Source organism: Amblyomma maculatum, chromosome 10 (genome assembly GCF_055883805.1).
Source record: "Amblyomma maculatum isolate TAMU_Amacu chromosome 10, ASM5588380v1, whole genome shotgun sequence".
NCBI classification, from domain to species: domain Eukaryota; kingdom Metazoa; phylum Arthropoda; class Arachnida; order Ixodida; family Ixodidae; genus Amblyomma; species Amblyomma maculatum.
In genome coordinates, this window is record NC_139353.1 from 84250389 (window position 1) to 84277039 (window position 26651).

The 26651-nt window shown below is 44.6% G+C and overlaps 1 long non-coding RNA gene across 1 annotated transcript in view; it reads right to left on the reverse strand.

Annotated features, from left to right (window-relative positions):
* Window positions 1-14397: 14397 nt before the first annotated feature.
* The window catches only part of LOC146176917 (uncharacterized), a 47343-nt gene continuing 35089 nt past the window's right edge, over window positions 14398-26651 (reverse strand). The window contains exons 3-4 of the long non-coding RNA XR_014701232.1: window positions 19165-19222; window positions 14398-14550 (exon numbers count right to left, since the gene is read on the reverse strand). This is a non-coding gene — a long non-coding RNA (uncharacterized LOC146176917). The remainder of the gene's footprint in view (window positions 14551-19164; window positions 19223-26651) is intronic.

The following is a 26651-nucleotide window of genomic DNA, read 5'->3' on the forward strand; positions in this document are numbered from 1 at the left end:
TTCACTACCTAATGTAAACTCCTGTTCCTTCCCGAGGCTGTTGAACATTACCTTAGTCTTCTGCATATTGATTTTCAAGCCTACCTTTCTACTTTTCCTGTCTAGGTCATCAATCATTATTTGCAGTTCATCTCCCGAGTTGCTTAGCAAGGCAACGTCATCAGCAAATCGCAGATTACTGAGGTTCGATGGACGTTCCTTCCTTCCGTGCGGCAGGATATCAGTCCGTCCGTCTGTTCGTCCGTTCATCCATCCATTAATTCATACACCCACCACCCATCTGCCCACCCACACACATACTTATCTACTCTCTCACCCACCATCTATCAACCCACTCTATAATTCATCTATCTATCATACATTTGTTTTTTTACAGTTCCTGCCTTTGTTACTCATCCGTTTTTTTTCTTTATAGCTACTTGCTTTCTTTCCTTCGTTTCAATAATTGAATAATTCGTTTCAATTGTTTCAATAATTTATCTTCATATTTAAAAGAGGCATGCCGCAGTGACTAACTGTTTGGAGCGCTTGACTACAGGTCTTTAGGAAGCGGGTCGACTTTGGCAGCAGGGGGTGAGCATCGATGGAGAATTAACACAAAGCACCTGCGTGCTTGGCGCCACCAGTGCAGATTAAACGACACTACGAAGGTCCTTCACTACGGCATTGTGATAACCAATCTGACATTGGGGCATGAAAAGGTACAAATTAGTTCAAAGTGAAAATATATTTAAAGCGACAAGGACTACAGTGGGAAGAACTAATGAAATGCATTTTGTGGTATTAAACTGAGCGCCTATTATAGATGTCCAGTACTTCTAATACGCTTAGAAATTTCAGATGGAAAGGACAAAAATATAACTTTATGTTCGACTAAGATGTCAAAACTTCCTTTGGGACTCATATTTTAACTGGCACATGTTTCCAACAGGACAAAATTGCAATCTTGCATTGTTCCTAAATGCCAACGCTTTCTTTGGAAAATGGATTGTTGGGCGAGTTGGTTGGGCATTATGTTTCTAGACTAGCGCTGTTTTAACATAAAGCTTCCTTAGGGTTTGACGCGGCATTGGCTACATGAATACGTGGGGCTTTCGTCTGTTTTGAAATTCATATATCAGCGACCTGCGCGTCAGCAATGATGTCAGGGCTGCAAGTGAGTGTGCTGCAATAAAATTAGGGTATACGGTTTGGTGGCGATGATTTCCCAAGATAATTTGATTTTCATAGCGCTGAGTTCGAATACGGAATTAGCTATAAAACATTGAAATAATAGTGAGGCTTTTGACGGAATCGTTAAATACATGTAGAGTGGCAATAATATGCTAGAACCTAGATTAGACGTGAGGTCTAGTGTAGTTGGGGAGTTTGAAAGCTATGAGCGGACCCTTTGTTGATGACTGTGGCAATGTGGGCTATTTCTGCCGACTACATTTCTAGAAACACTCAATCATTTGCAGTGATATCGTTCACACCTCGTATTTTAATCTTATGTTTATCACATCAATGACACAAGAAGCTTTAATGACTTCATAGCGGTATGCGCACCGATGTATAGAGTATTTTAAGGCATTGAATTAGAGTTAGGATTCCATAATAATAATAACATGCGGGCTACTGTTGTGCAATAGATATTTCAGGATGCATCTCACTTCATCACCGAACTTAAGGAGCTGAGGTATACCACAATGGCCTATGCACCCATCATATATAAATTATACGATATCCAGGAATCATAAGAGTGGGACACATGGGCGCATTGAGAATATTCTATTTAACTGAAATCTCAATGACATAAATTTAAAGAACACTTAAGGACTCCTGCACGCTCATTTCGTGCAGCATAATTGGCTCGCATGTGCTGCACCGCTTGCGAAGTGTAATTCACGCGCATGCTCCTTCCTAGTCTATAATTATCTCTGATAGATAGTAATGTCTGGTATAATTATCTGATACATATCATCAACATACAGCGATTAAGCAATCACAGTATGTGAAATTCACTCTCGACATAGATATAACGCCTCCTCTCAAAAAAGTTGAGTGAACGTCCCTGTGTACCTTAGGGCTAGCATGTCTGAGGCGAGGTCCAAGGTTCCCGGCCGGTTTTAAAAAGAGCCACCGAGCTGGGGCTTCTGCCAACGCGGCCATGTCAGTTGGTCGTGTGACGTCACGCAACCATCCGATCAATCAGTGTCCAACCATATCACGTGCATAATGTCGCTTGACAGCGACATGCTCCTAACGTTTCGCTCACAACAGGGAAAGGAACAACGTCAATGCTAGATTTTCATCAGTACGGGTGCTTTGAAGTTTCTGCGCTGTCAGCCTTTCATAATTCGGCACCGGTGGCGCAATGGGTGTTGGCACTCTTTGATGCGAAATCGAAGCCGAATAAAGACAGCAACAAGTCAGCAGACAAGCAAAGCCATGTAATCAACAAAGAAACCACTGAGTGCTGCTTGGGGCGTCAGTCTTCTTATGTAACGTGCAATATACGGATGTCATGCATACGTCCTAACAATGCTGTGTAATTGTACCAAACGGGACATATAAAGCGTTTTTTCATGGGCGCTGGCATTTTGCATAGGTGGTGCCATCTAGCGGCCAAGTTGAGAACAACCGCCATGCTGGTATGAATGGTCGCGTCCGCAGAACAGGAGACAAGTAGCGCGCATGGGCATTTCGGAGCTTTCGCGTTCAATTTTGCAGCATTAAGAAAGTGCCTGACGGAAACAAAAAACATTTTTAGCAGCACTAAAGACATTCGACCAGAAATGACTGGAAGTTAGGCACCTAATCGTGTCGGTTTAACTCTACAAGCCTGATTAAATTCTAGGGTGTGAAACCGTAATGGGGCACATAGAGGAGGTGGCACACCAATGGCGAGGGCGATGGAGGAAATAGTGTAAGAAAGTTTTTTATCTAATGTCTTTCCTCGAATGGTTTACGGGCTACCGCAACCGTTTGAGCAGTGAAGCAAGCAAATGTAGCAGTTTTATGACATCTTTACGAGCAATGTTGATCACGCCACATTTTTTGGTACATCCGATCATGCATATACCGTTTATTTCTTTAGCAGCTACTAAATGGAGTTCTCACGCCTCCACTGGGGTTCTATTCATGATGATCGGATGTGCATTTAGGATTCATTTACTGTACCCTAGGACGCTGTTGGGTGACAAAACGTTCAAGCGTCGTTCAAGCGTCGTATTACTGACTATCTGCCGATCTGTTTTCAGCATAGCTTGCATGACTCATCACCGGAACGTGTGTCGAGTGGCGAGGACTGTTGTCGAAGGCGGGAGCTGCTTCCTGGAATTTCTGTCACTGGCCGCTAGACGCGTTCTTCTGATGCTGCCGTCATGCTGACGTCCGGCCAGATGAAACAAAAATGGACAGTTGATCTTGATGCCTGTTTGAATATTGTCCCTAAGTTACCTCAGCGAAAGTTACTTTGATGAAGAATTATTTCATAGCTCATTTGTCGTCACAAAATATGATTAAGGAATGGCCGTCGTTCCCATCCATCATATCCATTATCGGCAGCAGAAGCGTGTGAGATGTGTGCTTTCAGAAGAAAAAATATATTGTGGCGCTGTTTATGAAATAATCAGCTGATAAGTATGTCATTAGGAATTGCTGTCTTCGAGTGAGATATGCAGCAATATAATTTCATATACTCATAAATCTCAGGGGACTGCGCCGAAATATTATTTTTACCACTAGACAGCATAGGGTTAATTTTTGATTCAAAGAAAATTATCCGCTTATTTCAATTTTCCTCTACGTTATTTACAAGCACAACATTCGCAACTCCCCCCAAAGGTTGACAAGGCGAAACACGTTCGCTTGGGGATTGAAATTCTGAGGTCGGTCGTCTTCCCTCAACTGAAGGAGTTGGAGCATAAATAAAAAAAATGCATGCCGCCACTGTTCATATGTTAATAATCTGGCTTCGGCTGTTCATCTCTTGTTAACTCGAACAACACAGTAAAAAGATTTTGGAAGCTGCGGCCCATGCTAGTAGTTAAGCTGCAGATGGCAGAAATGAGACGAACAGGGATAGAAAGGAAAGAAAATGATGAAAAGAAGGACCCGGGTATGGTATCTAAAAGCATACGTAACATAAAAAACACCAATGAGAGCGCACTTCTCATATTAGCTGAGCAGCTCAGACGCTTTTCGGCTATTGATGATACGTTTTGTGCAAAACACTGCACAGTGCGAGTGCTTCCTGCGTAGCATGCTACAGTACCCCTGCTGTCACCGGTTCCGTTCATACCAGAGAGGAGGAGTGACGCTGAGCGCTCTGGTTCGAAACTGCTTTCCTCATCGCCGCGAAAACAGTAATATACACTTTAAACCCGAGATGTACGCCAAAACCGCATGAAGACAACTGCGTAGACGGATGGTGAAGAATAAGGAAGAAATTCCCTTTCTACACCGAAACCGCTGCCCAACACTACAGAGTGCAGCCGCATGTGGTACAGAAACCAATAAGACAGCTTTGGTTCAACGTTTATTGCATCAGGGCATAAAAAGAATCCTATGAATGATGAACAGTGTGGTTAAAGAAATGAAAAAGGTTGGCTGATGCAATGAACTCGAGGAGTGAACAATGATGTGGCCCCTGCGTCCAAGCGGCATATGACGCCGTATTATGGGGGAGAGGCCAGCTGCCACCATGTGCCGAATCCGCGTCGGCTTCAGCGTTGGACATTATCACAGCAGGTGGTGGATGTCAGCTTCTGTATTTCTGAATATGCAGATAGGGCACCCAGGGTGTGGTTAGCAATCTCGAAATTGAGACCACTTTCGAGTCACTGCTGGTGTTAGGGCCACCGGAACTCTAATCTTCCGAAGCGCCACCTCCGCGACATTAGACTGCGGTGGTGGGTTACCGTACACGTACGTGTGAAATCACGTGTAGGGCGTCGGAGGTGCTCCTTTCTTGTTCAAGGTAAGGCAGCATTGTCCAATGTAATGAGGTTTGCGATGTCGAGGTTGAGGGTCAAAGGCGGGTCGCGGAATCCGCCTGGCTTTGAGCACTTAAAAGGACACGCGAGTCCATTGACTACGAACTGTCTGTAGTATGCGTGCCGCTAGACTGTGTATGTTTTAACAGATTTCTGTGCTATGCGTCTGAGTAGCTTTGCCATCTGGAGGGCACCAGTGCGTATGAAAACACGGACCGTGGGAAGCATGAGAGTGGCGGTCACAGAGCGATTCGCCTCTTACACTGCAAGTAGTTCCGCACAAAAAGAAAATGGAGGTTCCGGTAATTGAAATGTTGATGTCTTGTTCAGTGAAGACTTGCTAGGGCAGTAAACTGCAGTTGTAACTTCGCAAGCTTGGATGCTTGCGTCGACGTAAGTTATAATGGAACCTTGTGGTAACGGGCGTCTTGTTCCAGACACATTCCGTGCTCTCCGTCCTCCGCATCAAGGGGAGATGCGAAGCTCTACTTCCCACTTTGCCGATTTGGAACGACGGCAAGTAGCAAGCTCTTTTCGAGAAAGCGGTCCCAACATTGTGGCTGATTTAAATTCAATGTAAAATTCCCAAAGGACGGTGCATCATATTTGTTCTCATTATCTTTACCAATTAAATGCATCGCCAATTTATTCGCTACTATAGCCAGTGTCATTATCAGAAACTGCAGCGTCATTGTCATCGCTACTAGCATCCTCACGGTTGACAAGGAGAACTATGATGTGCGCAGCACGATGTTGGGAGTGGCGCAGATGGTTAAAGCGCTCGCCTGCGGATCCCAGGGACGGTGATTCGATTCCCGGTGGAGATAAGATATTTAATAATTTATTACTAAGTAATACCCAATTAATGTTTTGATATCACTGCTACAAAGTTACTGAGGTACGCGATGATGTCATCAGTAAGATTGACCAGACTCCTGCTGACTAAATTATCGAAATTGCCGCTTAACCGGATTTGACGTCTCATTCGCTGTAGTGTGACGGAAACGATTGGTAGAGTTGTGGCCTACAGTATGAGCCGTTAAAGGCTTTCGCCTCAATACAGTTATTCACTTTGTAACTGAGCCGTTAACTGGATTTCGTGAGATGGTCGGGCAAAGTGGCAAATCATTTTGTAGCATTCTATGTCGGTTGTGGGAGCGCCACACCCAAAATGTCAAGTACATACCCTTCATCATTTAACGGGATGCGGCCATATCGGTTTTAAGTTACTTTTGCGACTTTATACGCTGTCCTCCCAGCTACGCATTTTGTTCATACTCTGCCTTCCTTATCACCTTGATGATCTTCCAATTTTAGTAGTGTTTCAGTTTTCAATAAGGTAAGAACAGCCAATAGCCTTTCTACTGCATTCGTTTCTTTACGCTCAGCAGGAATATTCAACTTTTTTTCGTGCTCTTGTGACTTCTAATAGTCTTTTTTTTTTTTTAGTGGAAGAATCGAGGTGTTTTCGCAGAATGGCCCTGCTCGTCGCACCAGCTTCGTCAATCACTTGTAGCTTTGCTGCTCAGAAGATGGTTCCTAATTCAATACTTATCATGTTTCCCATGTCTACAACATTGGGCTCACACCCGGAAACTGGCGAGTGTTAATCCGGTACTCCAAATAAAATAGTATTCTATAATAGGACGATAGTTAAAACAGGCGAGAGAGAGAGGATAAAAACGGGTGGCATGTTTATTCACCTCACTAGTGGCAAACATGTTGCATTGAATAATATTTCGATTTGGGCTTCGCGAATAGATATAGAGATGCACCTCCCTGTGTTGTCTGTATTTTGTAACTGCCTGTCTGAGGACAGCGAAATACGCTCCCTTCTGGGTTGATATATATGCTGAAGAAAGCAGAATGTTACAACAGCCGTACCTGTTTGTTTTCATAGTTTATTTAGCTGAAAGTTTCGGAAATGGTATTCATGACACTGTCGGCGAATTAGACACTGAGAACAAACAGTGCGGCTGTCGTAACGTCTTGCTCTGTTTAGTAAAGTGGCGTACTGAAACTTTTAATGAAAATACATACACTCACAGAGAAGAATGCTTAAGTCATTCTATAATTCTATATTATGCTAGTTTGTGAATATTGGGGAAGAAATATCTATAACCAGTATAGAGAAATTAATAGCGCCAAATCATATACCTTCAAGCTTTTTCGCCGTGTCTGTCCCTCTCTTTAGAAAACGCTTGGCTTCTTTTGAAATGAGGTTCCTTTTATATCTATATTTGTTCAGGTAGGAATAACAAAAAAAAAGCAGATGTTTCAATAAAGTTCAATCGCGTTCTTAGATGCGCACTTCGACTACGCAGGGAAATGTTAATTAGTCTGTGTGTTTAGCATAGTCCAGACAGGCCCTGCATGGGGCAAGAAGAGGCTGACCAGTGAAGGTTTTCCTTCATTTGTGGCACCAAAGCGTGCGTAAGATATTTTTAAAGGTGTTGTAAGAGAATTAAAATTTTTATTTGAATATAAACGCATTCCCATTTTCTAAATTTATCTTGTTATTGCTGAAACATAAATAAATACGGTGACGAAGATTTGTCTACTGGGTGGTGTGAAAATGCTTCCCACCATTTATTTCTGAGGTTCATCATCATCATCAGCCTCACTATATTCACTGCAGGGCGAAGTCTTCTTCCACATTCCTCCAATTAACCCGGTACTGTTATAGCTGCATCCCCTTGACTCCTTCGAACTTCTCAACGTCATCTGCCCATCTAACTTTCGGCCGCCAGAGTATCGGCACAAAAACCGCGACAATAATACAAGCAGTGATTTTAGTATGAGTAGTGATGAGTTTCTACAACAATGTAAAGCGAATAAAGATATACATTTATAGCACCTACGTCAGGGAGAGGTTAATAGGCTGCATAATAACATTTTTTAGGTAAACGTAAACCAAATAGGAAGAAAATATACTGCGTCAACATGGCTGCGGATTTTGTTAAACATTGTTTGTGTTTGGGAGTGATGAAAGTAATGTGGAACCATTATCGAGCAACCTAAAATTCCAGTTAAAAGTTACACATGAATGAAATGAATTAGAGGCATTTAAAAAGTAGTATAAACTGTATTTTTATACTCATATCTGCATTTCTTTCGAATTGGGTCTGTCTTAGACGTCTGTCGAGAAGAGGTGCTACGACTTAAGTGCCTCTAAAGACATCGGTGTCTCTATGCGATATTCAGATAGACATTCATAACTGCCCAATTATATAACGTTTTTCATTAAATGCCCCTCATTAGAATAGCAAAACCGTGCCTGTAAATCAGAATAATTTATTGTACTCCGTTGATATAGTCCCCCGATTTCAACAGTGTACTTATCGTCGAATCGTTGCTTTGAAGAAGTCCGGCTTGCTGTAAGAAACATATGAGCACTATTGTTTTGTAGGCGGTAATTTAGAAATTCATGAGCGTTATTTCCTCGCCACGGAACAATTCCTTCAATTGAATGAAAATTTGTTTTCCTTTTTTTTTCCAACGCACCAACATCGATCAATATAGCGTTTTGTTGGCAGCAGTCAAAGATGTAGCGGTTGCAGTTACATGTGAAAGGAAATGGAAACTAATCGATATCATAGTCGGCTGAAAAACACCTGAAAAAAAAAATCGAGTTGCGTGAACTGAGTGCATAATGTTTAATGATGTCAATTCAAATATGAATAAAGTGCGTTTACTGAAATCTCTCTCATCTGGGGAAGGAGCTGTGAAGATGGCCCTAAAGAGCACCCGTGGTTGACTTTTGACGCTTTTCTGAACATACTTCCCAATGTCTTCTTTATTTTGCCCTTGCGTTCTTCGAAAATACATTTTATTTTAACACTGGGAATAAATTGTGTCCGCGGATATTGTTCTTCGACACCATTTATGCCATTTGGTATAGGGACTGGCTGGCCAAAACCTGTCTAAATACCCATTCATATTTTATTTGGGGTTAAGCATTGGCACATAACGGGAGGTGTGGTGGGCGCAGCTGATGGTGATTTAAACGGTGTAAAAAGTATGACGAATAATGGGCAGTCAATGGGACCATGTGGTTTTCCGCGCCCACAGGCTGTTCTCGGACGCAACAGGAAGTATAATTTCAAATGTATCACAAACAGCCGGCAGTTTCCGTTAAGCAAATTGCTTCAAGTAATGGCGTTTAAAATAACATTTCCTCTAGCGCTCGGAATGAAGAACGTTTTGTGACTTTTTGGCGCCATTTAGGGCAACGTTCGGGGACTGATTAATAAAATTTTCCGTTTGCACACGTCAGTCATGGGTCCTTCGCTTCCCATGTTTAAGTGCTTTCTTCGAAGCTGACATCTCGAAAAGTAACTAATAATTTGTAAAGGTGGATAACTTCTTAAGATGAGAAAGAAGACTCTGACTGCTCTTTCTGTCGTTCAGTTTATTATCGAGCTGAAATTAATCATTTTTACTCCAATAAGTAGGGCCGTCGTCTATTATTCAGTATATATTTACATTTCTACTTGACAGCAAAATATCTATTTCGGCTGGATACATGTCTGGCATATCCCGCTCGTGGGTATGTGCAACTATCTAAGCGCACAGCAATGCCTTCAGCGGGATTATGAGGGCCATGACAGTTGGCGGACTTGAGAACAGCCGCGCGGAAGATGTCGCCGTAGTGTGACTCAAAGTATCTAGTGCACACAACAGAATTTTCGCAGACGCCACTCACGTGTCCAGTCTTTATCGACTTCCGGCATTCAAGTGGCTCCGCCTAAATACCGAACGGGCTGTGCTGAAGCATATGGTGCGTGATCGCTCTGCGCAGAGAGAAGCCGCTGCCAAGCGTCGCCGAATACCATATACGAACAGAGTTACTTTTGATGGCGAGGTCTCAAGCACTCCTAAATCTTGTCCTGCTCCTACGCCTGTTGTACCAAATCAAGAAATCTCGACGGCCGGTGAAGTCGACGTGCTGCATCATGTTACCTGGCCAATGTTACCAAAGCCTTGCACGTCCACTGGGCCAGGAAATTTGCCGCGAACTAAATGTCCAACCCCTACTGCCAAACCAGAGAAATGTCAGTAGTTGGGACATGGTCAAGACCTATCGGTTATGGCCATTCTAATGCTCATGATGAACGCCATCCACGCTGTGCTATTTAGCCTGTTCGCGACAGCAGCACAGACTGCGCTACAGGTACTGAACACGTTAATAACAGTTCTCGCGGCTCCATAGTAGCAGGCATAATGGCTCCCCCAGCGTGAACATTTAGAGAAACTCAAAGATGCCTCAATATTTTCAGTGGAATTCCTGTTAGCTCCAGTACAGAATTACGGATATACGGCAATATGTACATGCAAATCATATCCCCATTCTTATTTTTTGTGAACTCAAAGTACCAAAGATCTTGCCACTATCAGGTTACGAGGAATTTGCATCTCCCACGCACCAGAAAAACAGCAGTCATTGCCTGCACTCTATGTGAACTCTAGTATGTGATTCAACCTATTATATCCAGTAGTAACGAGTACTGATGTTTAACAGTAAGTAAAATGGCTCAATATCACGCTTATGCTTGTGGGCGCACATATGTCGCCATCAAGTGCTTTTGACGTCACACAATTGAACGACTTGATGGCGAGCATACATCACCCTAGGATCATCATAGAAGCCTTTGACGCTCACTACATCATGTGAGAAGGTATTCGAGTGAACCTTCAAAAAAGAAAGCTTGTGTCCTTCGCCTTTGACTATGACTTTAGGTGTCTTAATGACTGTGCCCCACCTTTATTTAAGGGGCGAGTTATAGCAGCTGTCTTAATGGCTTTCGCGTATCGGGTACTTACCAGCAGCGTCCGGTGATTTGCGGATATAGTACCGCACGGAATCGACCACATCTCTATATATAAAATCATTATTGTTCTTTCCTCATCTGCCTCTGCCACATGTATGCGCAGCATCGATTGGTCTGAGTTTCAAGCACTTAACGAACACACTTGCAGAGCAGGCGTCTCCAGAAGATTTTGAACACAAAATTAAGGGGGGCCATGGTAAACACGACGTCTTTCTTCATCCCAGGGCCTAACTACCCAGAGTTTGATATTGAATTACAGCGCCTGCGATCCTTGCGAAAGAGGGGAGAACGTAAATACCGAAGCACAAACTCGCGCCTCCGCCTTAGAGATGCGAGGCACAACGAAAAAAAAAATCAGCACAGAATTGAAGCCACCCAGGCAAACGTTGTAGATCATTCTCTGAAACACCGGATACATGGAAGCCTTTATCACGCTTCTGAAATGTCGGTATTGGCTTTAGAATATCCTCTCAACGATTATATGCATTCGCCCTGATGATTGCATTGATTACGGCGCTCGACTACGGTTCCAAGGATTCGGGATCGAATCCCGGCCTTGGTGGCCGTTTTTCAATGGAGGCGAAAAGCAAGGCGTCCGTGTGCTGCACATTAAAGAACCTCAGGTTGTCGAAATTTCCGCAGACCTTCTCTACGGTGTCTCTCACAACCTGAGTCGCTTTGGGACGTTAAACCACATAAATCAATCCAAATAAATTCAAATCTCTCGCGCTCTAGCAAAGACATGGTGAGGTCGCTATAGCTGGAAAGTTCTGCGCTAGAACAGAAGCTAATCGACCTCAAAGGCAACGCTATATTTGAACGATGTTCCCACTTCCTGGGATTCACGAATGAACCTTTTCCGTCTCCGTGGAGGAAATTGACGCTGTTCTGGCTCGCTGCAGATGGTCATCATCGCCGGGTCGAGATGGTGTGATACGCTCTGCGCTTGGCAACCTTGGACAAGAAGGTAGGCGCGTTGTTTTGGGATATTACAATGGATCATGTACTGAGGGAACTATTCCAGATGAGTTGAAGCGCGTTCGTTTAGTTCCGCTCCTTAAATCAGCGAAATCGCCTTAGAACTTGACATCATACCATCCATTTTCACTGACTAGCTTCGTCAGAAAAGCACTGGAAACAATGCTACATACACGTAATGAGTGGTACCTGGAGCACTACCGTATATTTTCCAATGTAATTTCTATGTTTCGATGCTGTACGCTCATAAACGGACAACGTGGTGGACCTGGTATCACATGTAAAGTGTCAAAAACGTTTGAAGAACTGACCCGCGACGTTGTTCATGAATATAACGGGCTCGTGTGACAACGTCCCTCATAAAGTCATTTTGCATGCTCTGGAAGCAGCCGAACGTTAGCTGTTAGCGTTTCCTGCTGAATGAGAAGCTATTCATCTAGCCCAAAATCTGATTTCGTTTCCCGTGGAGTCCTACACGGCGGAGTACTAAGCCCAACGTTTTTCATTCTTACAATTGGCGCGCTTGTAGACCCATTACAACAGTCGGCGCAACTCTCTATATATGAAGACGACATCTATATGTGGGCATCTCGAGTTACGCGCCCTCAAGTTCAAGCGTCGCTTCAAAAGGCGATATCTATAGTTGCGTGCTTTCTCGATCTAGCTCTGCATATTTCAACCGAAAATTGTGAGCTCGTTGCGTTTACACGGAAGAACATGTCTCTTACGCCGTACGTATAAATGGTAGAGTAATGCACTACGAAAGCAGCCATCGCTTTATAGCAGAGATAATCGACCGAAATGTTTAGTGAAGTCCTCCAATCAGCTCTTGACTTTAACAGCTGCAAAATATTTCGTACATTACAGTAACCTCGGCATCGGCGTCGATAAGAGCCATGACAGAAATGCCTTCGTCTGACACTTCATTAAGGTTTGTAGGTGGTAGGTGAGGGCTTTAAATGTTTCACGGTGGCGCAGTTCTCGCCTCAGGAAGAGCGGCCTTTAGTTTTCTTCACTAGAAGCGTTCAGTTGACATTCATCTCAGTTATGAAGCGGCGTAGCGGCGAGGATCAACTCTGGTGGGAGAGGACTGAATAGCTTGGATAGAAATGAGAACTTACTGCAGTCACAGTAGACGCGGACTGCTAATGCTTTGAAGACCATTGCACACAAACTTAGGCAGCAGGTGATGATACTTGGAGACGATTCCGGGAAAAGCGGGCTATGTGCGCAGCCAATCCGCAAGTGTTCAAAATTGGCCGGTTATCTTTTGTGTGCCAGGAATTGCGTGGTATTTGATCCGTTAGAAACTGGGCGCTGCCGCTTGCCAAGGCGCGAACGGTAGGGTGCAAACAGGTGGGCGGGGTGGTGCAACGCTGTCAGTGTAAGTCGAGGAACCAGTGACAGGCATCGAGATGACATCATATTAGTTCATATAAACGGCGACTGGCCTTGGGATGGCATCGACTTATTTCATAGAAACAGCAGCGACAGCTGGTGGCTGATGGGTGGTGGAACCGCCTCAGCAACATGATCTTCAATAGCCTTCCGCAAGGACGGGGCAAAATGGGGGGCTGCTGTTTAGGGCAAAGTACCAGGGTGAGATTTCACTCAACTGTTCATGAATGAAGACTGATTTGCCGCAGAAACGAGAGATTGTTGGCTGCAGGCGCCAGCTCGGCAAGCGATTATACCTGACCTTGGTGCTGACGCGTTACCACCCTCTACTTGAGCAACTCCTCGAAGCTCTGGCGGAGTGTGCATACTTCTGTGACATTCTGCTGTCGCGTGCTAAAATATCTGGAAGGCATCGTGGTCAATACCCTTCAAGGTGCGATTGACTTTGTGAGTTACTGACATGTTGACGTTCGCAGATTTGCAGAAGTCGACGACTTGTTGTAGCCTATTCACAGTTCGCGAACCTGCAGGGACAGTTCACGCGATCGTTGTTCGGGGCACAATTTCATGAAAGCCGACCGACCACAAACATCTTAGAATCTTGTTTTAAAGGCATCCCAAATACGGATGTCGTCTTCATGGTTGCTTTACCACAAGTCAACTACGTTGGTGAGATGAAACATTATCTTGGTTAGCCTAGTCGTGTTATCTCATTTATTTTATCGGCTCGACCATCGTAAGAAGTGGATTAATCGTATTCATCATGCCCGTCTACTCCCGCTGAGGGCAACTGGGCCCCACTGGAACAGGAAGCCGCAGCAGATGACAGCTGGGTCAGTTCGTACTGTTTGGGGTTGAACGCACGCTGTATTGCAGGCATGCGGAGAGTGTGGCAACGGAGCATCAGGACCGAAGTTTCTACCAGGTGACTGCACGAAATGTAAGGTGGGATTATCATGTTACTGGAGTACCTGTGGGGAGGTGAATAAACTATGTACAGTCAGGTGAAGCACACGCAGTGATAGAGTTGCCACTAAATACGAAGACACGGGTCAGAATTGCCTTCCTCATCTGGACAAGTCCTTTCTTACAAAAAAAAAATAATAAAAGTATAAGACATCATTTCGATACAGTACACAGGATGGTCACACTTGGAGCGGTCATAGTATTGAGTAGCGTGCCTTGTTTTTAAAAGTTTTTATTCACACGAACCTTAGCGTTCTGCTTCAGCCAAGCCTCAGTGGCAGATGACCGGGAAGTAATGGTGCGTTGATGGCAAGGCATGTTCCCCTGCGAGGCTTGTGAATTTTAGGGTGGCAACGACATCTGTCTGGGCAAGGCGTTGCTGGATCACCTGGCCTACACTAGGAAATAAAGGTGTTGCTCAAATGTTAAAACAGTGATTGTGGAAAAGAACTATTGTTTCCAACGTATTTATTCTATAAAAGTTTATTCAATATTTTGTTTATTTATTTTATTTACTGGATAGAAACCTCAGGTTGTGGTTATAACATTTTCATAATGACCACGATACAAGGAAATTGCACCGCATTCTTCGATTAGCTCATTGAAACTAAATGCTTGCGGTTCTGAGCACATAAATGTATAACGTTGCTTAAATACACCATGTGGTGAGCATATTACATATTGTTTATCAAAACGTGTCCTTGGTTCATCGACAAATATTTTATTATTCTCATTCAAAAACAAGCAATGTTGCTTGTTGCAGGGCTCAAGCCGAAATATTCGCAGTGCATAGAATAAGTGATGTCCGCTCGATCCGTTGCAACAAACCATTTATATTCTATAATGACTTATTCTTAAAATGAAAAGAAAAAACGAAATCGGACCTGAAGCTGGTTTCATAGCCACAAACAACTTTTCTGTTGACAAGATAGATAGATGGATTTATTGAAAGGAAAAGGCAGAGAGGTTGGCCCGAATAATTCAAATCTGGCCTGTTACTCTGCACTGGGGAAGGGGAAGGAGAGAAGAAAGAAGGTCATGATGGGTGACGATGTGGGAGAAGGTATATGAAATATATATACAGACACAGTAGCTTGCTTTATAAGCCCGAATCAAGTCCGCTGGCGCCCAAATAACGGCAAAGAGCACGAACTGCTTGGACGCCCTTCCCCTTCCCCTTGGCCTGCCAAGCGCCCAGCAGCAGTTCCTCCGACAGAGGTCTCTTGTCTAAACGCTTCAAGGAAGCAGTTAGCACATTTCTTTCGTTCGCATACTCTGGGCACACCAATAATACATGGTCCACAGTCTCTGGGATGCCACAAGTTGAACATTCCGGTGAGTCCATCTGTCCAATTAAATGTGAGTACTAGCAATGATGTAACATACAGTATTAGAAAAACGCACGGACACACGTTGAATGGTGGAGATAGAGACTGGAAATCATGATGCTGTTCGTAAAATAACTAAGATGACCTTATGTAGACCTTTCAATTTGCATTTTAGGCTGGGAGTGGATATTAACGTGGTCATAAAGTTTGTGACGTAAAAACGAGGGTTTTCCGCAGAAATAGAAGAAACTGGGGCCACAGAAATTCCACAATTAAAATTGAGTAGCGCTAGAAAGATTTATTGAATGGCCCCCAAATTGTTAGAACGCATCAGGCTGGAGACTAAAGAATACAGTAAACATTTTGCCACAATTCGTGAAAGCAGAGAAACAACCGCAGTTGCCCATTGCGTATTGTGATGTGGCAGCCTTAATGAGCCCCGTCAATGTCTGCTCTATCTCCCATCGTATTTCGCGTGCACATACCCATCTTCGATATGCGAGTGTGCCGATGATAATTCAGGTTTATATTATATCATCTGAAGTTTGTTATGCGCTGCATTGTTTCAAGATGCCTATTGCAACCATAATTATTGCCTCTAATATAACGTGTAATAAATAGACTACAGTAGTAAACAGTTACAATATAGATAAAAGCCCATGCTTTAATCTAGCCATACCCTGACGTTTCGGCAGTGAATGTACATGACTCCATGTACACGAGTCCCGGATCTATTCATACACGTTTCTTAGTAACTAAATTTGCTACTCTGTGAATCCGCCTGCCAATGTTTACCTTGAAATCATTGCGGGCAATTATAATTTTCTCCTCACGTGGTCAATGCTTGCACTGAGGGGAAGCTACGAAGCTGCAATTTTAAGTAAAATGATGTGAACCAAACTAGTGAATGTAGCTCGCCAAAGATAGTGCCTGAAAACAATGTTGGCGATGAACGCACACTTTTTTGGTAAGTTTTCTAAACACCAATGATCTCGCATCACACAAAATTCGTGCGAAAAAACCATATAAAAATATCTCAGTTATACATAACCTGAAGAAATCTACCTCGCTACAACAGTGGTAAGGGTCTGTAATTTTCGGATTAGCGACTATGAAATCATGTTGCTGCGATCAAGGCTGCAAGAAGCCTTTGAGCTGCAGTGGCAAATTCATTGCGGTGAGAATGGATTATTACAGCTCTGGCTGGGGATGTTCGCACGCATTCATGAACAGTGGAAATATATTAAGAGCTCTCTAATCAGGCCTTTGTCATACAACCCCTACTGCTATGTTGAAAAACCTGTGGTGCGCAATTTTCGCAATTTTAAACTCAGAGTGCAATAGGAGGAGATAATTGGCCGATTTCTTCAGCATATACACTGCGAAAATTAATGTCTAAGTTTAACTTTACAAATACGACTTGAATATTGTGGCTCATAAGCAAGCTGTGTGTCTTGATTTTCGTTTGCGTGTACTGGGCATTCTGCACCATGTAGGACCTGTCTATTACAATATATTTAATGCAAAAGTTTTAAAGCACGTCAATATCAGATGTCCCATTGAGTTCGTACGAAATTAGTAAATGTCCTTTATTGCTGCAAGTTGCCTTCTTCTCTTACTTTGAATGCACCCATAATCAGCAGTGCCAGTATAATCGAGTACGCAACCGGAAGCCTTAACACGGGCCATTGAAAGTTAAAGCTTTACCAGGTTTTGAAATTTTTTGTATGTTCATTGAGCGATTGTTAGCATAGCTCCCAGCTTATGCTGCGCACTGTACTCTATATGCGGCAGTATAATGTCTTAAAACGTTATGAGGCGTGACATATGAGATGTCCCGTAGTTCTTTTGCACGTCTATTTCCTTGGAAGTGTGGCGCTCGCACCAGCAACCCAAGCCTTATCCTCACATGAAAGACTACATATCTGAGACTTCAGTTCTATGCTTAAGGCCCCCGGCTTCGAGAACAGTCATGATGCGTTACTTTTATTGTTTTCATTTTATCTCCCTTCTACTCTGCGCTAGCCGTAGTATTTATAGGTTGCTCAAGATTGCTTCATACGCCGTCAACGAATCCTCTCGGAAGATCTAAATCAAAGCTGCAATTTGGTATGTATAAAGGCCTCCCTGCGCTGAGCTGTGCGTTCATTCAGTTAGCGCTAAAATACGAATGCGTAAACAAGAGTGCGCAACGCAGTACACATAAGGGCAAAACCACAGCAACACGTAAGAAACAATCATCACAGTAATGAGCTGAATTATGCTTACTACAAGGTGAAGACATCACACATATTACTCTAACCTGTTACTCTGCTAGCTGCATTCACTTTACCCCTGCGAAGTTCTTAACCTCAACCACCCACTAACGTCTGCCGCCCCTGCTTCGCTTTCTTTTACTTGGAATCCAATTTGTCACTCTTAGCGACCATCAGTTAGCCTCCCATCGAATTCTACTCGCAAAGCCCGATTCGTGAGCTCCACTAGAATGTCATTAACTCGAGTTATTTCTCTGATCCAATCTGCAACTCTCTTATCTCAACGCTGCACCTATCATTTTTCGTTTCGTAGCTCTCTGTGTTGCCCTCAGCTTAACTAGAACTCTCTTCATTAGGCAGCACGCTTCAGCCCCATATGTGAGTACAGACAAGATGCAACTATTATATGATTTCCTCTTTAGCAACATCAGTAAGCTGCTATTCATAATCATCGGTGCTTGCCAAATGCGCTCAATTGCTCAATTGCTATCCGAAACATTGCTATTAACAGGAACAAAGATTTGCATTCTGCCATCCGTGGCTACAGGAAAAATATTGACATTAGAGTTTGGTTGCGGGCTTCATTTCTGAATGTGAATGTAGCATGCAATCCGGTATTGCGAGTTTGATACACTGCTTTACAGTGCTGAAGGACTGTGAAAATATTTGAAAGGTAGGCACCTGATTCGCAATTCTGATTATAGCATAACGTTTCAATTAGTGGAACGTTGTTATTTCAAAAAAGGGCGACAAGATATCATCCATGACTGAAAAGAAATCAACCTTAACGACATCACATATACCGGCAAGGCTGGTTTCAGTTTGAAACGCTGGTGGGTTTTTCGAATGTTCGATGCTTTTGCCTGTTTTCACCTCTGACTTTGATAACAATAAAGACCGTGAGCGTTTTTAGTAAGATTTAAAGAAATAAATTCATGCTCATCTAGGTGATGTTCTTTGGCAATGTTTCCAGTGTGCTGTGATAATTTAAAAAGTAATACTTAAAATGACACGGCGATGCCATCTTTATTTCTCACCTCAATCGGGTGCATAATTCGTTATCCTCGTGGTGTCACAAATAATGAAGCTGGTAGTCAGCAACTTGCACAGATAGTGCGGCATTGCTGAGCACAATTACTTTATACCGCGCGTTGTATTTTTGCGAAAAAACGTTTATCAATTAACAGTTCTCCAAAACAACGCTAGCAGGTAACACCTCAGGGACTATTATGAAATGAGAAAAGAGACAGGAACGGTAGATATAATATCGTTGGAACAATGTTGTTCCTGTGCTATGCTGGGTTGTCTTGATGTTGCCTGATTGTTCATGATGTTTAGTCGCTAGATCAAACCAGATCGATAGAAAGATACTATCCAGCACCCTCATCCTCTGACGCTAGTTTACAATCGTGATACTCCACTAACTTACCTCGTCTAGGCAGCGTCTGTGCAGTTGAAGCAGCGCGTTAAGTTTGTTTCGTTTGGAACTGAAAATATATAAAACAACGTAGCAAATTAATTTTTTTCTCTTAATACATGTTTCAGATTTTAGTGCCCGTTAAAGAATCCATGGTTGTCGAAATTTCTGGAGCCCTCCAATGGGGCATTTTTCATATTCTTAGTCGCTCTTGGATGTCAAGCTCTACAAACCAAATCAAACTTATAGTTTCAAGTGCTGTCCTGCAGGACTTGAAATATATACTACGTAGTTATTCCTGACAGTGTGTATTCGGGTGGATAGAGAGAAACCAAGAAATGTTTTAGAAAAACTTCAAGTATCAAAGCAATCACTAAAGAAAGTTGAAAAATCAAAGACAGTTTAAACAGCGTAACCAGAGCGCTGAAGCGTGGTAAATGAAAAATGTTTGCTTTCCTTTAAGGTAATGGACCGCATTTTTTGCACTCGTATTCATTCAAATATTTGTTTCAGGAGGACAATTACGTGCCAAGTTGAAGTACATAAAAGAGTGAGTGTTTGATGCAACTCGTACATTTATGTCAAGAAAAACTATTAGTCCGTGTCGGCTCGGGCTTTTGCTGTACTGAGAGTGTGAAGAGTAGATGGGCAACACAAAGCTATGGTGTAACTTATTTTTTAAGACCTGGCTCTCTGGTACTCACAACTCAGTCATTAAATCAACCAGTCATAAAAATCAATCAATTAATCAATTATTCAATCAATCAATCAATCAATCAATCAATCAATCAATCAATCAATCAATCAATCAATCAATCAATCAATCAATCAATAACTCAAATATATTGTTATGGTATGTAGTATCGTGACGACAAAGACATTCTGGTTTAATGTGGTGCACAAAGGCGGCGCTGAAGCTAGGTTGGGTTAGTTCTGTCGTAATACACGTGTGTAATGTTCCGTCTATATGGCACTATACGCCTAGGCCAATCCCCTATTGTGGGTATCTGCTATGTTTCAAAGGGTCAAGAAAAAGTTCTGGCAGTGTGTCGCTGAGGGCGAACTGTTGCGGTTACCTGCATGTACTTCCATGCACTAATAATGCGTGGAGGCTTGATGGGACTACATCAATAGCGAAACCTGGATTTTCGTAGCGGCCGTCAGCTTGGCGCAGGCACTACGCCGTCCGTCCGACATGACACCTTCTGCAGCGGGACAACCTGTTCTCACGGTCATCATGACGCAGCCTCGTGATCTGGGCACCTTATGCGGCACCGATCACATCGACGTCGAAAACTGGCTAGCTATGTACGAGCGCGTCAGCAAGCATAACCTTTGGTACGCGACGCTCATGCTTCCCCCTCGCAGGCACAGCACGTTTCTACGACACGAAAGTGTCGCACACGAAAGTTTCTACAAGAGCGCGGCACCGACATCTCTGGCGACCTTACGCGGAGACATTTTTCTTGGGACGTTCTCGTTTTTGCCGCGTTAACTCCAACTTTAAGAAGGTATTTGTCTCCTCTTCTCTAAACCCTGATGGGATGCTCCTGCTGTATGCCCAGTCCTGCTTGCGAGCTGTATCATCGATACGTAATCTAAACCTACCTCTTTTTTCATGCTCTCGGTAAATAACAAGTGTTCCAAAGAGAACTACTTGCTTTCTCACTGTCGGATGTGGAAACTTTATCTTGTGGTCGCGTTACCGATATTGGCATACACTTGAAGAATTCGAAATTTTCTTACACCTCTTGGGATCTGCTTAGTCTCTAGACAAACGGTCGCAATAAACAACAAGCATTTACCGCGGGTAGTTAACTTCGTTCGACTATCTTCATAATCCAGCACAAGTCGAAGTGGCCACAGGCAATTAGGGAGATCTCGTGGCGAACTCGGCGGGTGAGATCTATCCGCACAGAAATGACGGGAGGATTACCGCCATGTCCACAGCCTTGAAATTACAATATATCTTGCATTGCCTATCTTGAGCTAAAGAAGCTTATTTGCGAAGTTAACAAAGATGGTGACATGATAACTATATTGTTTCCATCCTTAACTCCGTCAAGAGGGAGATATCTTTAATAACTAAATATAATAATTTATGCTGGTAAGCGCGCCGTATACTCTTATTCACCGTTCCCTACCGGCCCCCCTGAACTAATGTCATGAGTGGTTTTTCTCCTGGTTGGGCAACAAATCTTGATCTGAATGTGTTCAATATCATTGGGTTTTTTTTCCTTCATTCATTGTGTGTCCATGCACTTGCCAATAAACACTACATGTCTGGAAGGATCTAAGCTTGTTTGCCAGGATTGCAGCAAAGTGTTAATGAGAACGTTTCAACCATATATACCTTCATTACACCATGAAACGGACAGAGCTTCTGCAGGTGAATCTTCAACTAGAGGTTCTTTTAAGCACCACCCGTTTCAGTTTGCTCTTAGTGCTTCAATTCGTTTTATTCGAATTATTTATTTTCCAATGTGACATGGTTAGAATGCGCGAACAGGTTTAAATTGACACGGTTAGAATATACCATGAGTAAAATTCAAATTAATGTTGGTTTGGCTTGTATTTAATGCAGCATAAATAACTGAGATTACCATGGACCAATCCCAATGACAGACGTCTATTGTATTTAGGTTTTATATTTATTCTACACTACATTAATGAACTTATTTTCTTTATTTATTAACCTAAAGTTACAGGACAGAATAAGGAGAACATATTACACATTAGCAACGATCAACAGAAAGAACTGTGCTCCTTGTAAAATGGTGGGCGAACAATGTGTCATTTCAGGTTTCCTGCATACGAGTAAAATGTGGCTTACTCCTTGCTGATCCTGCACGCATCGCACTTGTTCTTGCCCTGATTAGTTCATTATTTTCTTCGTTGTTCTGATTTGACTCTTAATTGTTTTCCAGATTATGATGCAATAGCTTCATGCGGTCTTTAAATGAGACGTATATTCATGACATGCTACTCACAACCTTGATCAGCACTCATAACTGCGATTTGTTGCCTGTAATACCAACGTGATTGGGGACAGAGCAGAATTTCATGTTCCGTCCATATACTGCTACAGTGATATGACCTAGAAGCGCTCCAAGAAGTGGTGCCACTGCAGTTTCAAGGTGAAGGACTGAGAGCGCATTTAAAGGGTATCTGTATGTAGTCATACTATAGCACATAGGGGCAGCCGAGCCCTCAGCTAGACAGATAAAAATAACAATTTAAACTTAGTCTTGCCTTACTGTCGGCAGTAAGAGAGGACACAACTTAATGTTCAAGAATTGAAGTTAGCAATATTGTTTGGCATCAATGAAGAAAATATTGTCAAGGGACGAGGAGGACAAAGTGCTGTGCTCGTGGTGGAATGTGGGGAACGCGAGGACGACGAAGTGTGCGGGTGGTTCGGGCTGGGAGCCACTGGCCCGAAGTTGTTCGTCTGCGGTAAGCTACCCTTATGTAAATATTTGTTAATACTGTAAAGAAGAGGTTCCCATTAATTGGGTAGATCACCGAGAAGGAGGAAGAGAAAGTGATTTTTGCGGACTAGCTGACTGCAAGTTAAGCCTCCCCTGCTCCGGTCCTGCTCGCTACCAGTGTCCGCTACCAGTGCCTGGATCCCCGCTTAACACTTGGTGGAGGTCGCGGGATTTCTCTTCCATTTATTCGCTCTGGAGCTCCGCAGCCGCCGAATTACTACCTCAATGACCGACTCCAGCTCTAACACCACCGGACCCGCTACCTCGGCCCCTTCTATTCCATGCTCCGGGGTGCTTCGCCAGCGGGACCCGCCGGTCTTCAGCGGTACCGACGATCAGGACGTCGAGGACTGGCTTTCTTCGTATGAACGCGGAAGCACCCACAATAAGTGGGATGACGTCCTAAAACTTAACAACGTGATCTTCTACCTGACCCAAGTAGCAAAGTTATGGTTCACAAATCACGAGGCTGACATTCCAACTTGGGCCTCGTTCAAATCCCGATTTGTTGACGTCTTCGGCCGGCCTGCGGTCCGCAAGCTTCGCGCCGAACACCGTTTGCGCGAGCGAAGGCAGCAGACAGGAGAAACCTTTACCAGCTACATTGAAGACGTTTTAGATTTGTGTCATCGTGTAAGCGCATCAATGACTGAAGCCGAGAAGATTCGCCACATCATGATGGGCATCCACGAAGGCGTATTCAACATTCTGATGGCAAAAGAGCCCCGTACTGTAAGTGAAGTTGTCACGATGTGTCAAAGCTACGACGAATTTCGTCGGCAACGCATCGTCCCTCGACAACCCGAAGCCACGATCGCGGCTATGTCTGACGCCCCTGTCAGCTCCACACTAATTCAAGAAATTAAAGACTTCGTACGGGAAGAAGTTGCACGTCAATTATCGCTAATTTCAAACGTTCCGCATTCCAGCTCACACCTGGCTCCGACCATACGCCAGGTTATTCAGGAACAAGTTGCCGACGCACTTCCGCCCCATCGAAACCCTACTCCTCATTCCACACCACTGACAGCTCCGCTCATTCATGCCGACGCTGTTCCGACGTCCGGACCTACACCACTGTCCTATGCTGAGGTTGCCGCAATACCACCCCCTCCTACGCCTTTGCCATCGTATGGTCCGCCTCAGCGCGCATTTTTCACTCAGCGTCGTGCGCCACCTATTCTACGCCCTTGGCGCACATCTGACAATCGGCCAATTTGCTTTGCATGTGGTCTCCCTGGCCATGTTGCACGCCTGTGCCGCCGTCGTCCGACACCGTACGCTTTCGATCAGAGCCCGGCTGCCTACGCACAGCCGCCGTCCCCACCCCGTGCGCCACCTCAGCCCTCCTCTCACTTTGACCACTTCTCGCATGACAACCGCTCAACCTATGACAACCGCTCAACCTCTCCGCGCCGTCGCTCTCCGTCGCCGATGCGCCGCCGTCCTACCTCGCCAATGCCGGAAAACCACTAGACGCAGTTCCGCAGGCAAGAACTGCGCTTTCGTCGAACAGTGAAAGTCCTGCTTCGCCACCGAACAATTTAATAGAAGTTAGCATTGAAAATGTTTGTGCTCTTGCGCTTGTAGATACTGGTGCTGCTGTGTCGGTTATTGACGTTAGACTGTGCCGCTTGTTACGAAAAGTTGTTCTGCCATATTCTGGGGGTTCATTGCACACCGCCACTGCTCAGCACATCGAACCGATCGGTACCTGCACGGCTCGAGTCACCATTCAGAACATTCTCTAGGTCATCAGTTTTATCGTTCTCCGTGACTGCTCTCATGGCATTATTTTAGGATGGGACTTCTTGTGTCGCAATCGCGCCGTAATTCATTGCGCTCGTGCTGAAGTAGAGTTTTTTCCGCTGTGCACCGCACCGACTGCCGCTAACGTTCTTGGGGAAACCAAATGCCACGTTGCGGATGCTACTGATATCCCGCCTTCATCCGCTGCGATTGTGCCTATAAACTGTCCCTCTCTTCAAGACTGTACAGTGCTCTTCACCCCATCTTCCCTCTTCGTCTCGCGACGCTGTCTTCCCCTGCCCTGCGCCGTCCTTAGTGTACGAAGCGGACGCACCGAGCTAGCCATTACTAACGATTCGTTCTATCCACTCACGTTGCAACGTAGCGAGTGCGTTGGGCATGCTGAGCCTGTTCGATCAGAAAATTTTGTGACCGTCCCACCGGTTTTCTCCACCTGTGCCGACACAATATCCCACAACGTCAGTGCCCTTAGCCCACCTCGTTCCTCGTCTCCTTCACCGCCTCTGGCTACCTTCGACAAAGCCATCGACAGTGCTCTCGCTCCAGATCAACGCGCCAAGCTCCTCGACTTACTGAACCGATTCCAAGCTTCCTTTGACATCCAGCAGCTATCCTTGGTGGTACGTCAACTGTTTCTCACCACATCCATACTGGTACGCACGCCCCATTACGCCAACGCCCTTATCGTGTATCAGCCTCAGAGCGCCGCATTATTGATGAGCAAGTCGACGAGATGCTCAGTAGGGGTGTAATTCGGCCTTCCAGTAGCCCTTGGGCGTCCCCGGTCGTTTTAGTCAAGAAGAAAGACGGTTCTATTCGGTTCTGTGTGGACTACCGACGCCTTAATGCAATCACACGAAAGGACGTCTATCCGCTACCACGCATAGACGACGCGCTGGACACTTTGCATGGAGCGGAATTTTTCTCTTCAATCGATTTACGTTCTGGCTACTGGCAAGTTCCGATGGCTGAGGACGATCGCCCCAAGACAGCTTTTGTCACCCCCGACGGGCTCTATGAGTTCAACGTGATGCCATTTGGCCTGTGTAATGCGCCCGCCACATTTGAACGCATGATGGACAATATTCTCCGCGGTTTGAAGTGGCACACATGTCTCTGCTACTTGGATGATATTGTTGTATTTTCATCCGACTTCGCGACCCACCTAACTCGCCTTGAAACCGTCTTGCAATGCCTTAGCAACGCCGGTCTACAGCTCAATCTGAAAAAGTGCCATTTCGCCGCTCGCCAACTCACTATTTTAGGGCATTTAGTGTCCAAAGATGGCATCCTCCCTGATCCATCTAAACTTCGAGCTGTCGCTGAGTTCCCGAAGCCAACATCTATCAAGCAATTACGCAGATTTATAGGCTTATGCTCCTATTTTAGGCGTTTCGTTCGGAATTTTGCGACCATCATTGCCCCTCTGACGCGACTTCTCAGCGCTCACAAAGATCTTTCTGCCTGGTCGCCGGCTTGCGATGCTGCTTTTACGAAATTGCGCAAGATACTTACCTCACCCCCCGCATTGCGCCATTTCGATCCGGCTGCTCCTACCGAAGTGCACACCGATGCCAGCGACGCCGGCCTCGGCGCTGTTCTTGCCCAACGAAAACCCGGTGTTGAATACGTTGTGGCGTACGCAAGTCGAACGCTGACCAAAGCCGAGACCAACTACTCGGTGACAGAAAAGGAATGCTTGGCAATTGTTTGGGCGCTTCAGAAATTTCGGCCATACTTGTATGGGCGCCCATTTGATGTTGTTACGGACCACCACGCTTTATGTTGGTTGTCTTCACTAAAAGACCCCACCGGCCGTCTCGCCCGCTGGTCGCTTAGACTACAAGAGTATGATATTCGAGTCATCTATCGTACAGGGCGTAAGCACTCCGACGCAGACGCTTTATCCCGCTCGCCAGTGTCGCCTGACGCTCCGTTGTCCCCTGCCTCCAGCTCCGCCTTGTCTTCTTTGTCCATCAACGACATGCCATCAGAACAGCGCAAGGATCCGTGGCTTACATCACTAATCGATCTTACGAACTCGTCACTTTCACCGGCTCCTCGCGCCCTTCGTCGTCAAGCGCAGCATTTCGCCCTTCGTGACCATCTTCTCTATCGACGCAACTATATGCCAGATGGCCGTAAGTGGCTGCTCGTCGTACCTCGCCACCTCCGAAGTGATATCTGCGCATCTCACCACAACGATCCGCAGTGTGGCCACGTGGGTGTATTTAAGAC